This window comes from Adiantum capillus-veneris, chromosome 8 (genome assembly GCF_014529385.1).
Source record: "Adiantum capillus-veneris isolate H3 chromosome 8, ASM1452938v2, whole genome shotgun sequence".
Lineage (NCBI taxonomy): Eukaryota > Viridiplantae > Streptophyta > Polypodiopsida > Polypodiales > Pteridaceae > Adiantum > Adiantum capillus-veneris.
Window position 1 is genome coordinate 45,290,904 of NC_140938.1, and position 17,816 is coordinate 45,308,719.

General features: G+C 41.4%; 1 non-coding gene across 1 annotated transcript; it reads right to left on the bottom strand.

Moving 5' to 3' along the window:
- Positions 1-16,672: 16,672 nt before the first annotated feature.
- On the bottom strand, positions 16,673-16,834 carry LOC147452063 (U1 spliceosomal RNA). Its single transcript, XR_015189060.1, has one exon. It is a non-coding gene; the product is annotated as a U1 spliceosomal RNA (small nuclear RNA).
- Between the last annotated feature and the right edge of the window lie 982 nt (positions 16,835-17,816).

Genomic DNA, 17,816 nt, shown 5'->3' on the forward strand with positions numbered 1-17,816 from the left:
AGTTTGTGAGAGAACTCAACAAAAACTATATGAAGGAGTTAAACCATAGATGCCATGAAGACTAGGGTTTGGCAAGAAGTGCAATCAAAGAAGACTCACTCTTTCTCTCTTGCACTCACACACACAAAGAAAGAACACAAAAGAGAATGTCAAAACAACACAAAGATGAAAACATCAAGACTATGGTCATATCGTATCATGGGTAGTATGAAAGGGTTAATAGATGAGTTAATGGCATTCAATCTTGGCTGACCAAATATATATGTTTTGTCTAGTGATGGGGATTAATTGTGTATACAAATCCTCTTGGTTCATAGCAAGATAACTACGCTTACATCAAAAGAAAAGTTATAGTCTATAAAAGGTAGTATGATGGGATCCGGTGATAGAAGTATTTCATTGAGCCTTTCTGGGCCAAAGAGAAACACTATACGTTGTTGAAAGTGTATTTTACGGCTAATGCATACGTTAATTCTAATAGATCGTACAGAGTAAAAGCGATAGAAATTATCATCATGTGGGTTATTCATCTAGGATAGTATGTGAGAAATGTAGATATGAGAGAAGTGAAGAGATGAGAAGTTTCCCTCCCAAGCCCTATTCTTGCCCGTAGGCAATAAGGATACTGCGGGGAGAGATCTACCTGTGGCAAAGAGAACCTAGAATTTGTAGAGAGGATGAATTACTAAGAATGAGAGAGATAGGTTTGGTTAAGGAGATGAGATTAGATATATATATATATATATATATATATATATATATATATATATATATATATATATATATATATATATATATATATGTTGGATTAGAGATGAAAATGAAAACAACAAGAAATCAAGAAAACATCAATGTAGAACACATCTTACTTGACAAACCCTTCGGCACCATTATTGATGGAGAGAGAAGAAGAGTGGATAATTTCACTTTGATTGATACACCAAGTGCAAGACCTTCTTTGATTAGAGTTGATATTCGAAGGTTAGCTTGTTGCAAGAATGGCTAGTCTTCTTCTAGGAGAAAGTGTAGGCTTAGGCTTCTGTTAATGGCTATGGCATTACTACTCACTCCCTCATGAATTCCTCTCATCAATGGCTTGAATGCTTGAGTTCTTTTCAAGGAAGAAGAGGTCCCCTTTTATAGGTGAAGGGAACCCCCAAGGGTTTACACAAGAAGAGAAGAGCCAGTGTGAACAGAAACTGGAAAAGTTGGAAATGAGTTGTCCCTGCATGATGTGGGTAGACTGGGGTCCAGTATTTTGATCATATCTCCTCAACCGTGGCTCCAAATAAAAAAGTAAAAATATGGACAAAACTTCAGCTCATTAGCTACGATTTTCATTATAAAATCGTTTTCCAATTCAGATTGGAACCTTGTGTAAAAAAATCATCAAAATAGGGTCCATTTCTGGCAGCAAAAGTCTTCTTATGGTCCCCTTAGCTTAGACTTTCATTTGATTCCAAAGGACACCTCATGCCATATGAAAGCATGACATTGCTCTTTGACAAATTTTTGTAATCATGCTTGCAATAATGCATTAAAATAAGTGTATCTTTGAAATCATGCCACCTAGTGTCCCACTAGGATTTGATTCCCCCCTAGTAGAACGAAATATAAGAAAAATAAGAAAAATACATAGAATATATATATATTGGATTTTATCCTAGATATAGGATCTAGCTAAGGTGTGAGATGATAATGAGATAGTAGAAAATAAAGAATCAATGCTTTTTTGCCCCAAGTTAAAGAGGCGGAGCTATTGACGCTTTTCCCATAGTATTTTCTGATGGTAAAGTAAGAATAGGTTACCCATGAGATAAATAATAGGATGAGATAGAAAGCATATTATTATACTTAAATATGTATATGTACATTATAGGAAATATAACATTGTATCTAAAAAGTTACAAGATAAATCTTGTAGCATGCGTCCCCACTGTGTACGTGTCACAGCACGACATCCACCCCCTCTAAACCTGCACATCCTCCGGCATGTGCCAGCCTCATGGTAACTTGTGAAAGCAATTGTATCCCCTGTCATCCCATGAACTCCTCCAGGATCATATGGGTAACTCAAAAACTTGTATTGTAATAAGCATTGAGATTCTCTGCATCTTTTAATTCCTCTCAGATCAGAAGGAATTTTTATATACATCTGTCTCCAAAACATCTGTAACAAATCTCCATTATGCGCAAAATCTTCATGACGAAGACACATAAGTTCCTCATCCTCCTCTTCAAAAAACACTTCCAGGCTTCCCGTAATATACGCGAAAGATTTTTGAAACTACACTTCAACCTTCTCTCCAACTTGTAAATCCATATGTACCTCTTTCGCATAGAAGTCTGAATCTGCATCTTCATTCTCAAAAGAATCCTCTAGATAGCCTTTCTCAACATTGAGAGAAAAATCAGAAATATGCATGGTAAACCTCTCATCAATTCTCTCACCTTTTACCAAATACCTCTCCAGCTTTACAGCATAAAACTTTGCATACCTCTCAAATATGGTGTCTAATTCCCTTTCCAAATCATCCTGGTAGGTATGCTCCCGGTCACTTGTAACTGACTGCTCGAAAACCTCCTTGGAGTTAGTCTCTGACACAATATCTTCACCCCTTCTTCCTTTTTGACCCATCCCTAAATTATCTTCAACGGAATCATGTCTCCAGTCATCTAGGGAGAACCCTTCTTCATTACATGACTCTGGTGTCAGCATAGAGCTAGCATCCTCTTCTTGCTTCAAGGCATCACCATGTATACCCTTCCTATCCATAGTAGATAGATGCTCACAAACCTCCTTGCAATTTATACCCTGTGACACAAGACCTAAATCCCTTTTATGCCTCAGATATTGTTTGCATACCTGCAGGCAACCGAAATTCTTAAAACCCTATATAGTAGGCACTTTATGGCAAGCATCTTTATTTGCATCTTCACACAGATCAGAAATATCACCCCAATCACAGACCATATCCGAAGAGGTTTCTTCCTCTTCTACTCTATCCTCTGATGTCACTTCAACCTGTATAGCATTCCCAAACACTTCTCTATCTTTGATTTGTGAATCTTGAAGATTCATAGCTTTATCCGCAGAACCCCAATCCTCTCTGCATCTGTCATTCCTTCCTCTACCATGGAATTGTGAAAGATTGCTGCATCTAGCTCTAAATAAGGCACAATTTCATGAGTCATCTGCATCACATCTGCTACCCCATATATACAAGACATACATATTACTCTGTCAATGCACTCTTCTTCTTCCACCTCGTCTAGCTGAGGTACTTCACAATCCGCAATGCTACTAGCAGAGCTATACTCACAAAGGAAGATATTTTCAGTCACCCCCTCTAAATTAGCACTTTCGCAGCTAGGTATATCCATTTGGGTACTACCACATGCATCAAACTCGCATAAGAAAGCATTGATAATGACTTCTTCATCCTGGTATATGTCTTCAGGATAGGCATCCGGCTCTTCTAAACTTCGTAAAAGTTCCTGGATCTGCTCAAAAGTAGATTGTAGCACATCACTAATATAGCCGTCTTCCACCTGTTTTCCCTTCACATCCTCTGTCAAAACCATAGCATCCTCATCCTTGTATATACACTCATGTGCATCTTCAAACGAATCAAAAGGAGCGTCCAAATCATCTATCATAGCCGACAAGTTTGCATCATCCTCTAAGTCGCTTTGAGCCGTTTTAGGCGCTTGGATAGCATCATGAGAGTCATTATCTTGAGATACGAAGGTTACAAGACCCAAACGTGCATAAATAGCTTCCACTATGTCTGCTTCATCTGTATACAATAAATTTGCATCTTGCAAAATATATGCATCTATTACTGCTTCTAAATTAGCATGTATGGATGTGTTGACACTTACATGGCCTACAGGAGACACCAACTCTAGCTGGTCACATCCACTTCCACTCTGCTCCATCTCTTGGTCTTGATGTTCTAAGCATACCTGTGTTATAGCTGTAGAAAACTCACCCCAGTTGCTTGCATATACACTTGCATAGTCTTGAACTTGGTGCTTGAAATCATCACTCACAAGTTCAACAAATGCTGCAATCATCCGAGCTTCTGGGATTGCTTGAAGCCTCATCTCTGTCACATAGCACTCAAGATATCCTTCTGGATCATAGCCTTTGAATATATTAAGCTCATTATATACGGATTGCCTAGTGCTTTCAATCGCTTTTTGAATCTGGTCTTCTTCTTCAAGCCATTTGCATCTATCTGCAAGCTCTTTCATTTCAGCATATAGCTGCTCCACTTTGCTAGCCATCTTTATATACTCTCACCCCGGCTTGTTCGCGTCGGGTTCACCAAAAATATGTCGAGAAATTTGCGGTCTTGCCAGGAAAGCACCGGGCTTATGGTTGTGAGAGTTTGTGAGAGAACTCAACAAAAACTATATGAAGGAGTTAAACCATAGATGCCATGAAGACTAGGGTTTGGAAAGAAGTGCAATCAAAGAAGACTCACTCTTTCTCTCTTGCACTCACACACACAAAGAAAGAACACAAAAGAGAATGTCAAAACAACACAAAGATGAAAACATCAAGGCTATGGTCATATCGTATCATGGGTAGTATGAAAGGGTTAATAGATGAGTTAATGGCATTCAATCTGTTGGGGTATAAAGCCCAATGTGGTCGCCCACGTAAGTGGGCGGGCCGCCAGGTATGTACACATATTCTTTTGTAAAAACCTAATAAGAACTCAATATGCTCTACACATTACAGTAGAGCGATTTCACCATATCGTCGTGCTCTTCTTCTCGCACTCTCTCTCGCGTCGCACTTCCGCTCGTACTCCTTCAACTGGTATCAGAGCTCAGATCGAGGCTGGGGGCAGCGCTGCAGAAGGCTAGAGTCACCAACTCAGATTGGAGTGAAATTCGACAGGCGAAGACACGGCCCCAAATCTCGTGGGTGAGTCCGAAGGGCTCGGTGTTGTCAGAATTTCATTCTGAGGTCATCTCGGCCACCGTTCGGCTTCGACAAAGGTCTGCGCAGGCCATTTTCGACTACGTGGTCTCGACGGGTGCAGATCCGACTCTGCAAATTTGGGGTTTTCGGCCTACGACTGCAGGTGCTGAGGATATTGACACTCCCAGAGTGTTGATTTGTGGCTATCTACACATCAAAGGACGGCTCACAGTTCTTGGAGACGTGTCACGTACGACACGGGCGTATCTACACACAGACTGTACGCGACATCCACTAGTTTATCAGGTAGCTTGTGTTTGCTGCTTGATATTTCAGATTTCATCCTGACATTGCAGGTACTTCCACATGGGATGTATTGTCAGAGATGATGTATGTCTGTTGAGGGTTTGCTGGCTGTGAGTCACGCAGCAAACAATCGCCGCAGCGGTTACAGCATACAGTGGGAAATTTGTGGATGTATGTCTTTGTGGGAAGTCTATGTACTGTCAGATTTACTGCAGCCTTTGTTGAGGGTCGAGTGAGGTTTTATTGAGCTGGGGGATTCTCGAATGTTGAGATCCTTTCGGTGATACAGGTCTTGGATCGATCCCTCGAGCACCCTTAGATAGGCAGCTAGGATGTATTGATTGTGAGTTAGACAGTTGGGATTGCATCTTTGCTTTACTGCCGTTGAGGCATTGTCGCAGTCTAATGCTTACAGGACAGTGACAGGACAGTCAGAGACAGTACATGTGCAGGACAGGTTTACCACAGCTTACAGTGACAGAGAGACAGTGGTTTTTTGAGCTGTTTTTTGGTCTGTTTTTAGTACACTAGAGCCATTTTACAAAGGAGACTCTGCCAAAATTTCAACAGAATCTGAAGCTTTCTTGGTTCATTTAACAGGTTGATATTGGTTCAGAGGTCAGTTTACAGGGGAAACTCTGCAGAATTTTTCCCAGGAAAGTAAACTACTGTGAAGCGTAGCTATGGCTGGATCACAGGACACTGCTCTTTACAATATCAAGAAGCTGGATGGAACCAATTTCCCATTGTGGAAGAAGCAGATTTGGCACGTGTTGCTACAAAAGAAGCAGATAAAACCTATAAAGCTCAAGGGGATAAAACCAAAAGATATGGACGAAGATGAATGGAGCGAAATGGATGAATTGGCACTTTCTACCATTATGCTGACTTTGGCAGAAAGCGTTTACTTCAATGTAGCAGACGAGATGTCGGCTTATCAAGCATGGTTAAAGCTGAGTGATCTTTATGAGAAGCAGAGTGCAGCTTCACAGGTATACTGGCTTAAGAAGCTTGTTGACTTGAAGATGAAAGAAGGGACACCTATGTCCAATCATCTGAATGAATTCAACACAATCTATAGTCAGTTGTCAGCTCAAGGTGTCAAGTTTGATGAACCTGTTAGAGCTATGTTCCTGTTGATCACATTGCCGGAAAGTTGGGACACTTTTTGCACAGCTCCAGATGGTTTGAACATAGCAGGTGTAGAAGGAAGTCTGCTTACTGAAGAAACCAATAGAAAGACAATGGACAAAGGCAAAGGAACAGCCTTAGTTGTCAGGGGAAGGACCAAAGAAAAGTACAAAGGTGGAAAGAGGAATCAGTCTCGTAGCAAGTCCCGCAGTGCTAAAGGCAAGAGTGACATAGAATGCTACCATTGTGGCAAGAAGGGTCACATGAAAAGAGACTGCAGAGAATGGAAAGCAGAAAAAGGCAAAGAGAAATCTGAAGACCATGGTGAGAAGAACAAGTCCTCAGTGAAGATTCAAGAAATAAATGTGACAAACACTGTTGCAGAGGATGACAGTCTAGTGTCAGGAGACATCTACTTCTTGAAGAATACAATGGAATCAGCTCTTCTTACAACATCTGATGGAAATGCACTGAGTGACTGGATTATAGACTCAGGGGCATCACTTCATGTGTCTCCAAACAAGGAGTGGTTTACCTCTTATGTGACCACTAAAGATCATGTTCGGCTAGGCAATGGGTAGACATGTGAGATCTTAGGTGTTGGAGATGTTCAATTGAAGTTTCAGAATGGCTCTTCTTTCACGCTGAAGAATGTGAGACATGTTCCCGCAATTACAAAGAGCTTGATCAACACAGGTTTACTTGATGATGCTAGCTACGTCACCATTTTTGGACAGAACATGTGGAAGATATCCAAGGATTCTATGACAGTAGCACATGGAGTAAAGTCTGGAGGACTTTACATGATTTATGTATCAAATGTCTCTAAAAATGTAATCAATGTAACCGAGCAGCCGAACATTTCTTTGTGGCATAGCCGGTTAGGACATATGTCCAAGAAGGGAATGGAAATCTTGTCTCGTTCTGGTTATTTGCCTGGATTTTCATTTAATGATTTTGAATTATGTGCACATTGTCTGTATGGTAAGCAAACACAGTAGCCACATAAGCATAGAAGCAGTAGAAGAGATACACAGTTGGCACTTGTTCATAGTGATTTGTGTGGACCTATGCCTAACCTATCTCTAGGGGGAGCTTCTTACTTTATGACATTTATAGATGATTACTCGAGAAAAGTATGGGTTTACTTTCTCAAGCACAAGGATGAAGCGTTTAGTGTTTTCAAAACGTTTGTGACACTTGTGGAGAATCAGAGTGGCAAGAAGCTTAAATGCTTACGCACTGACAATGGTGGAGAGTATGTTTCAAAGGCCTTTCAGAACTTTTGTGAGTCAAAAGGTATAAAACGTGAACTTACTGCTCCTTACAATCCTCCTCAAAATGGTGTTGCTGAGAGGATGAATAGGACCATACAAGATAAGGTCAGAAGTATGTTGTCTAATGCACAGCTGCCAAATGGGTTTTGGGATGGAACTGTATCAACAGCTGTTCATCTTGTAAATAGATCTCCTAGCAAGGTTTTGCAGAAGGATTCAGTGCCAGAGATGGTATGGTCAGGCAAAATGCCCTCATACAAGCATCTCAGAGTCTTTGGTTGTGAGGCATATACTCACGTTCCAAAGGAATTTAGGAATAAACTTGAGCCAAAAAGTAGAAAGTGCATCTTTCTAGGCTATGGTAATTCTGGTGAGATGGGGTACAGACTTTGGGATCCCGAATCCAGAAAGGTTGTCCGCAGCAATGATGTTCACTTTAATGAATCCAAATATCATTCTAAACCACAGAGGGTTGAGGAGATTAGAAGAGTTGTCTTCCAAGAAGATGGACCTGCACGTGCAAGACAAAATGTCAGGGCTCAAGAGGAGCAAGGACAGGATAGAGTGGAACCACAGGTTGTGGCTGAGCCTGATCCACCTATTGTGCGTAGATCTGGACGTGTCACGCGACCTCCTGCTAGGTTTGTTCCATCTATGAACTATGTCATGTTGACTGATTGCAATGAGCCTTCATGTTACAAGGAAGCAGTGCAAATGAAGGACTCCGGGAATTGGCAATTGGCCATGCAGTCAGAGATGACAGCTCTGCATAAAAACAAGACATGGAAGCTAGTTAAATTACCACAGGGCAAAAAGGCTCTACCTTGTAAATGGGTTTACAGGTATAAGATCACCGCTCATGATAGTCAGCCAAAGTACAAAGCAAGGCTTGTTGCCAAGGGCTTTAAGCAAGAACAAGGCATTGACTTAGATGAAGTCTTCTCTCCGGTGGTCAAGATGACTACATTGAGATGCTTTCTTGCATTGGTTGCCATATTAGATTTGGTGTTGCACCAAATGGATGTCAAGACAGCGTTCTTGCATGGTGATTTAGATGTGGAAATTTACATGCAGCAGCCAGAAGGGTTTGTTGAGAAAGGCAAGGAAGATTTGGTATGCCAGTTGTTAAAGAGTCTTTATGGCTTAAAACAATCACCGAGGGCATGGTACCATAAGTTCCACAAGTTTATGCTTTCTCAAGGCTACAAACGTAGTGAGTTTGATCACTGTCTATATACAAAGAAGGCTAAGGATGGTAGTTGGCTGATCCTTATTTTGTATGTGGATGACATGTTAATTGCTGGCAAGCACTTGGAAGAAATTTCAGCTTTGAAGTCAAAGATGGCAAAATCGTTTGACATGAAAGACATGGGTGAGGCAAGTCATATACTTGGTATGCGCATTGAGAGAGACAGATCAAAGAAGTTGATTTGGTTATCTCAAACAGAGTATATTGACAAGGTTTTGCAACGTTTCAATATGGAGAAGGGAAAGGCATTGAGTGTTCCATTGCCACCATATGTGAACTTAGCAAACAAGATTGTCCTATGTCTGAGGAAGAACATGCTGAAATGGATAAGATTCCATATGCCTCTGCAATGGGTAGTTTGATGTATGCAATGATTGCTACTCGCCCAGACATTGCATTTGCAGTGGGAGTAGTAAGTCGATACATGTCAAACCCAGGCAAGAAACATTGGGAGGCAGTGAAAGGAATATTGAGATACCTGAAAGCTACAAAGAGTATGCGTATATGCTATGAGAGTCAGGAGCTAAGTGTAAAGGGTTTTACAGACTCAGATTTTGCAGGTGACTTAGACAACCGAAGGTCTACGTCAGGGTATGTCTTTACATTGGCTGGTGGAGCAGTATCATGGCGTTCTAGATTACAAGATTGTGTTACTCAGTCTACTACAGAGGCTGAATATGTTGCAGCATCAGAGGCATGCAAAGAATCAATTTGGCTTAATCGACTAGTAACAGATTTGGGAATCAAAGAAGAGATGCCTGTGTTATATTGTGATAGTCAAAGTTCTATACAATTGGCTCGTAATCCAGTTTATCACTCAAAGACAAAGCATGTGGATGTGAAGTATCATTTCATCAGGGAAATGCTCGAGGATAAGCAACTTCAGCTTGTCAAAGTTCACACCACAGAAAATCCTGCTGATCTACTTACAAAAGGACTTCCATCAGAGAGCTTTGCACATTTTCGCAAGCAGTTAGGTGTAGGGTAGTACATCACTTCTCTACATCTCTTGTATATTAGCTTGTATAGTAGCTTCTCCCACACTTAAAGTACCACATTGGACTTTAAGTGGGAGGTTGTTGGGGTATAAAGCCCAATGTGGTCGCCGAGGTAAGTGGGCGGGCCGCCAGGTATGTACACATATTCTTTTGTAAAAACCTAATAAGAACTCACTATGCTCTATACATTACAGTAGAGCGAGTTCACCATATCGTCGTGCTCTTCTTCTCGCACTCTCTCTCGCATCGCACTTCCGCTCGTACTCCTTCACAATCTTGACTGACCAAATATATATGTTTTGTCTAGTGATGTGGATTAATTGTGTATACAATCTTGGTTCATAGCAAGATAACTACGCTTACATCAAAAGAAAAGTTATAGTCTATAAGAGGTAGTATGATGGGATCCGGTGAAAGAAGTATTTCATTGAGCCTTTCTGGGCCAAAGAGAAACACTATACGTTGTTGAAAGTGTATTTTACGGCTAATCCATACATTAATTCTAATAGATCGTACAGAGTGAAAGCGATAGAAATTATCATCATGTGGGTTATTCATCTAGGATAGTATGTGAGAAATGTAGATATGAGAGAAGTGAAGAGATGAGAAGTTTCCTTCCCAAGCCCTATTCTTGCCCGTAGGCAATAAGGATACTGCGGGGAGAGATGTACCTGTAGCAAAGAGAACCAAGAATTTGTAGAGAGGATGAATTACTAAGAATGAGAGAGATAGGTTTGGTTAAGGAGATGAGATTAGATATATATATATATATATATATATGTTGGATTAGAGATGAAAATGAAAACAACAAGAAATCAAGAAAACATCAATGTAGAACACATCTTACTTGACAAACCCTTCGGCACCATTATTGATGGAGAGAGAAGAAGAGTGGATAATTCCACTTTGATTGATACACCAAGTGCAAGACCTTCTTTGATTAGAGTTGATCTTCCAAGGTTAGCTTGTTGCAAGAATGGCTAGTCTTCTTCTAGGAGAAAGTGTAGGCTTAGGCTTCTGTTAATGGCTATGGCATTACTACTCACTCCCTCATGAATTCCTCTCATCAATGGCTTGCATGCTTGAGTTCTTTTCAAGGAAGAAGAGGTCCCCTTTTATAGGTGAAGGGAACCCCCTAGGGTTTACACAAGAAGAGAAGAGCCAGTGTGAACAGAAACTGGAAAAGTTGGAAATGAGTTGTCCCTGCATAATGTGGGCAGACTGGGGTCCAGTATTTTGATCATATCCCCTTATAATCCCTAACATGGGCCCTTTCATCCATGCTCCATTGACGCCGCCATCCAAGTCGAGCAATAGCTTTTTGGAATGCAAAAAACACTTTCAAGTCCACCAACTGCAGTGCTTCTTGCAAGACCACCAACACTTTCAAAACTTGTAGCATTTTAGAATGCCATGCTCATATTAGTTTGCCATCCTCGACATTTGTTGCAATCTCTGTCAAGCCGTGTTTTAGAATGCTTTTGTTGCACCAATTCTTGCCACCAATAAGACGACCAAGGGACCCACCGACCTAGCACTCTGATACCACTATTAGGGGGCATGGCTATGGTGGGTGGAAGTGAAGCTTAGCCATGAGAGGAGGGTGAGTAGAAGAAATAGAATGAGAGAGAGAGAGAGAGAGAGAGAAAGGTCGATCACAGAGAAAATAACACACTATATTTTTCTTGATGAACCGTTTACAATATATAACGACTAAAATTAGGTCGATCACAGAGAAAATAACACACTATATTTTTCTTGATGAACCGTTTACAATATATAACGACTAAAATTAGCTACTCCAACTTGCATGCATGGATCACAAAAGGAGTGGTGTGTATATATCTATCACAAGACTGTTTCCCATAGGCTATACCCAACAGCTCAAAGAAAATCACACACTATATTTTTCTTTATGAATCATTTACAATATGTAACGACTAAAATTAGCTACTCCAACTTGCATACATGAATCACAAAAGGAGTGTTGTGTATATCCATATATCACAAGAGTATTTCCCATGGTGTAGACCCAATAGTAAGATCTTGAAACCCAACAAGGGGGGTTCTTAGTTTTAGCCTTTCCTTTTTCTAATGTTGTTAGGTACAGAGTTATGTGCTCTAGGCGTAGTGCAAAAGTGAGAAGGTTTTTTTATTACTGTTAGGTAAAGAGTTCTATGCTCTAGGTGTAGTTGAAGATTGAGAAGGAGCGGAAGTTGTTTGTGAAGTCAGAAAGAATGGAATTCCGACTCTGAGACAAAATTAAGATTAATAGGTATAGAAACATCCCTCCCTCCCAACCCTGGTCATCTGGTCACAGGAATGCTCTATAGGTCTTTGCTATGTGCCCTATCAGTTTTGGTCATATTTGGTGGACTGAGTTGGCCGGAATGGTCATTTTTACACTCGCTTTCTTTGTGGGGATTCTGCTAACCTAGGGCTTTTTTTGGCTTTCTCGACCTCAAGGAGATGAACAAAACTGATCGTTAGTAGGTTTGGAACTTACCCCTCATGTCTTATGTGAGACGGCGTATTGTGATGGTCGCTAGAAGTCGCAAAAGGCTCGTGCCAAAAGATCTCCCGGAGCTCTTCTAACTCAACAAGTGAAAATGAGGCTAGTTTTAGCCTACCTTGACTATGTATACCAGGCTTCCCCCCAAACTCCCCAATTAGTCCTACTAGATCGCGAAGTATACCTTTAAAAATAAAAAAAAATTGAATTTGGATTCCGGTTATCCGATTTCCAAAGGTTTTGCAGAATCATGCCTTGTGAACCTAATTTAGGCTTTCTGCCACCATCCTCAGAATCGTACAAGATTTGACATGGCTGCCTGTCTCTGCTCCCTGATCATCATGGTTCCATTCTTCCATGTGAACTGTTTGGCATTTATTTATTATTTTTTATCTTTTTATTAGGAAATTTAGTAAAAATTAACAAAATCACTCTAGAAATAAAATTTCAAACCCAAGAATATTAAAACACACCTAATTTCAGTTCTTTGCCATATTTCTGTGGATTACTCCATTCTGATCATATTTTTTGGCTCAAAACCCCACAAAAAGAGTAAAAATTGAAATATTTGTGGTTTTTTGAAATGTATTTACAATATATATACACATACCTAGGGCTTATCATATTACGTTATCCCCATTCGCTTAGTTATTAGGACATTTTCATCTCATTTAAAAAAAAAATTCACACGTTAACACACAGTTACTTCGCGCTTGGATCCGCATTCAGAATGCCTCCTGTAATGGAGAAAGCATTTTTGTGAGATTACTTTGTGAGCATAGAGGATGAACTTAATTGATAATAGCAGCATAAACATAGTACTTAATTAACTTGGCATGAACAATACTTTTGCAACAGAGAGAGTTTAGAGAGCTTGACAACAGTTGAGGACCGGATTTATGTGGAGCTGGGTCCCCCCTCCAATAGGCATTTGTATTATAGTTTCTCTCATTACAAGGGAGACTTGGTACAATACAATCTTTGTGTTCCTTGTGACTTAGGTGATGCAATGAAGATGGAAAGCTTCATGCATCATGAGCATAACATTAACTCATGAGAGAAATGGCCTCCTGCAAGACCTGCATGCACTTGTTCCAAGATAGGAAGGTACTCCTCTTCATTGGCACACAGTCTAAGCTATTGGTTCTTTCCTTGTTGACAGAGTTCATCCCCAATCATTGCATAGATAATTGCTTCAGTCTTTATTGCTCTTCGTCCGCCGTTTACTCATATCTTCAGGGACTGTTCTGTTAGTCAGATTATCCTCTAAATATCTACTCCAATGTGGTGTCATTGAAGTTTAAAATAGGGTGGCATGGGGTATGGCTGCCTTTTCCTCACATTGAGGGCAACTATTCACGTAATCATGAAAGTTTTTCTTCATGGTATGCCAATAAACCCCTAGCCAAGTCGATCATCGTAGGGTTTGGTCTTTTGCAAAATGGAGTCCCACCACTGTAGTATGAGCTTGACTCCGGTAGGTTTTTTGTTCATCTAGGTTAATGCACAAAAGCAGAATTTCATGCTTGTTTTTACGATATAGTCTTTCAACCAGCAATTGATATAAGGCGGATTGCTCTATCAATCGTGGTGAAATAGGAAGTGGTATTTGGGAATCTACTTGCACTATAGTCATTAGGGACACTAAATCTTCTGACCATCTAGGAATCATTTCCACAAAGAACGGATAAGCATTTGACAAATCGTGGTTGCTTCCGCTGAGGTGATCCTTGACAAGTGATCCACTCTTTGGTACGTGGTGCCCTTTTTGACTACCACTGTGAAGTCAAATTCAAGTAGGATGATGAACCATCTTATTATTCCTCTTGTGTTTCACGGCTTGTTCACCAAATAGAGTAAGGCTTGATGAGTCACAAAAAAGAAAAACTTGTTAGCTAACAAGTAATATCTGAATTTTTTGATTGCATACACCATTCCAAGAACTTCCCTTTCAGTAGTTGTGTAATTTTTTTCTGCTAGGATTAGCTGTCTGTTGGTATATGATATAGGAAAATCCATAGTCCTCTCTCTTGGCTGAGCTAATATAAAACCAATAGCAAAACTTGAAGCATCATATACATGGCCATCACAAGAGTATTTCCCATGGTGTAGACCCAATAGTAAGATCTTAGAACCCAACAAGGGGGGTTCTTAGTTTTAGCCTTTCCTTTTTCTAAAGTTATTAGGTACAGAGTTATGTGCTCTAGGTGTAGTGCAAAAGTGAGAAGGTTTTTTTATCACTGTTTGGTAAAGAGTTCTATGCTCTAGGTGTAGTTGAAGATTGAGAAGGAGATGAGTTGTGGTTCTTACCATTGTTCTTACCACTCTGCTAAGTTTGTTTGTTCTATAAGATACTCGACTTGTTCTCCTTCGATTTACCTTTGTTGTGCTTCATTTCTTGCTTAGAAGTTATCCTGACGGTGGCATTGTGATCAGTAGGGTCTAGCTAAGACTTCTACATCGTATTTGATGTACTTGTCCAAACCAAGGAGGAAAGCCTCTTAGCAATCCTCATTTGAATTTCACACGAATCTACAAAATACGGCAATAAAAAGACATAACAGAAATCGCATTTTGCTTGAGGCCTTGTCAATCCTCTTTCAAGCGATCAAGTTATTGGGGTGGCATAAAATGAGCCTTGAGCTTGTCTTTGAACTCAACCCAGCTATTAGATAGTGGCTTTCCATCCACGGCATGCTCATATTGCCCGGCCATCTATGCCTCATGCCAGGCTTGATACCAATTCATGTCATCCAAGTGTAGTGATGTCCAAAAGCACCGGTTTATAAGCACCCCTACCAATGTTGTAGGGCCACACACACCAATATCTGCATCAAAAGACCCAAAGCGCCCAAATAGCTGGGAAAAGGTGACCTCTCATGTCGCATGCTTAGCCAATGCCCCATGTCCATCACATGCTGCTTCTTTCATTGACTCTTGTCACTGGAGAATTGAGTGCTTGCAAGTCTTTGACTTATCCTTCATCTTGGTCTTCGACTTGATCCCTTCTTCGTTGGCGGAAAATTGTATTCATTGGTTGAGCCTTCATGTGTTTCTTCTGAGTGCTTGCAAGTCTTTGACTTATCCTTCATCTTGGTCTTCGACTTGATCCCTTTTTCGTTGGCGGAAAATTGTATTCATTGGTTGAGCCTTCATGTGTTTCTTCTGTTTCTTGCACTTATGCTTCTCCTTGGAAGACTCTTTCCCCGTTGACTTGGACAGTGGCTTGTCCGATGGGTAAGTCAAGGAGCATGAATGCATGGAGAAACTGAGCTTCTGTTCTGGATGCTCTTGCATCTCCAAACCTCTTTAGACAATCTGCTACAGAATCCCTCCAAAAAAGGGAGAAGCAATAGGAAAAAAAGTGTCCCAAAATCGTTGACAATTCGTAGCCAGGGTATCGTCTTTCCGCATCCTTAGATGTTTCCAAGCCGTAATCACGTCGTGATCATAGTGCTCAGTCAACCATGCCAAAGTAAACGCTCTCTTGAACTTTACTCACGTTTTTAGAGCTTTACTATGGTCAACCACCATGTATGAGCATTGCCCTGGAGAAGAGACGTTGCCTTTTGTACCTTGCAGGCTGGAAAGAAGTTGCCCCCAAAGAAAGCGGTGTCAAACTGTTGTATGCAAGCAAGAGCCCAAACCACCCCATGGGCACGCTTTTATAGGCATCGTGGCCCAAAAGCAACTGGCCTGCCAGGACTCCGACGGCTTCTGCCGCCGTGTCGCTCGTTCTCAACGCCCATTGTAGAATCGTGAGACCGTCATAGGGATTCTGGCTACCAAAGCCCGCGTTCTAGCCCCTGCGCTAAACAAAATGCGATCGATTTGAATGTCCCCCATCATGCCTGTTTCTTCCAACATGTCCTTGCTCTTGACAGGAGTGTTGAGCGGCCTAGAATAGGATGAGAGGGATCCTTCCCGTAGAAGCAAGGGCAGAAGAACAGCAAGCTCACCTCTTCCTCTTTGTTCCAAGATGTAATTGCAAAGATGTAAGTATCATGCATAATCACATATCCTAATTCCAGGCTTGCAGCTCCTTAAATGTTGTCAGGAGGTTTCACAATCTGCCTGCAGAGCGCAGACTTAAAACTTCAAAGCTTTCAGTGGAGGGGGGTGTGAGAGAGAACGACAAGCCTGCAGAGCAAACACATGCAGACGATGATCGATGAGCGGAGACCTGGGGGGCTGCGCGAGGGATCGACAAATCTGCAGGGCACAGACATTTACGCACGAAGAATTTCACTCAAGATTGGAATGGGGGCCGCGCGAACGCGAGCCCCCGCTGCCACAAATTATGACGTGCACTCTCCCGCAGAGGGGAGATGCTAGGGTGCGGCCCGTCCGCAGTGCAATGGAGGGGCCGACCCTAGGCCATCGGCCTTCTTGCTCACCGATTGACCCCGCCCAGGTAAGTATGCCTTCCCATCTTCCCGCGCCGATTTTTATACCTGCGCCCGAAAGAGGCAGTCCTTATGGGATATGCTGGTAGCGTGCCTAGGACGCGGTCGCCTGTGGCAGTTATTAGTGGAATATTCTCTTCTGCTTCCTTTCTCACGTTCGTTGCCGTGTATGGCATGATTATGCCAGCCTCGTTGATTGCCGTAGTATATCCACCAATTCCTTCTCACGCTTATGGCCTAATGCATATCATTAGGTGCCTAACCATGATCCTACGCTTTTGCCTAAACCCTCCCACCAATCGGTACCTAAGGCTCAAGCTTTAGGTCGTCGTTGACATTCTTTTTTAACAGTCGAGGAACCTCCTTAAAGTCAACAATGCAATAGTAAATGGGGAGCCACTGTAGCTCAAGTTCCTAGGATGTACCATATCATATCATATCAGCTCAGCAAAGGTCATGGCAAAACAAGCATACCTTGCACCAACCGATTTCAAAAGTTTACAAAGTTTTCTTGGTTTGGTCACTTTATCATTGGGATTCTTCCCTCATTTAGAAGCACCTCTAACAAAACTAAAGGTGTTAAGTACCAACGGGACACAGCTTGTGAGGATAGTTTTACAAAGTTGAAAATACCAATACAAAGGCCTACCATGTTCGCTTACGCAGATTTTCAAAAGCCATTTTTAGTACAGACTGATGCTACTGCAACAAGATGAAGAAAACACGTAGGAACCGGTCTCTTTTAGTAGTCGCGCTCCCACCGAGCCTGGACTAAACTACTCCACCACAGAGAAAGAGCTCCTAGCAATTGTATGGGCGTTTGCAAAATTCCGCCTGCACCTTCATGGCAATTCAATCCAGGTCAAAGCTGACTACCAGCCAATCATTCCTTTGCTAAACAAATCACACCCACCTGCTAGCTGGCTTTTAGCACTACAAGAGTGTGGTTCCACTATCAAATATCGAAGGGCGTCACTAACTATGTCGCTGCTTGCTTA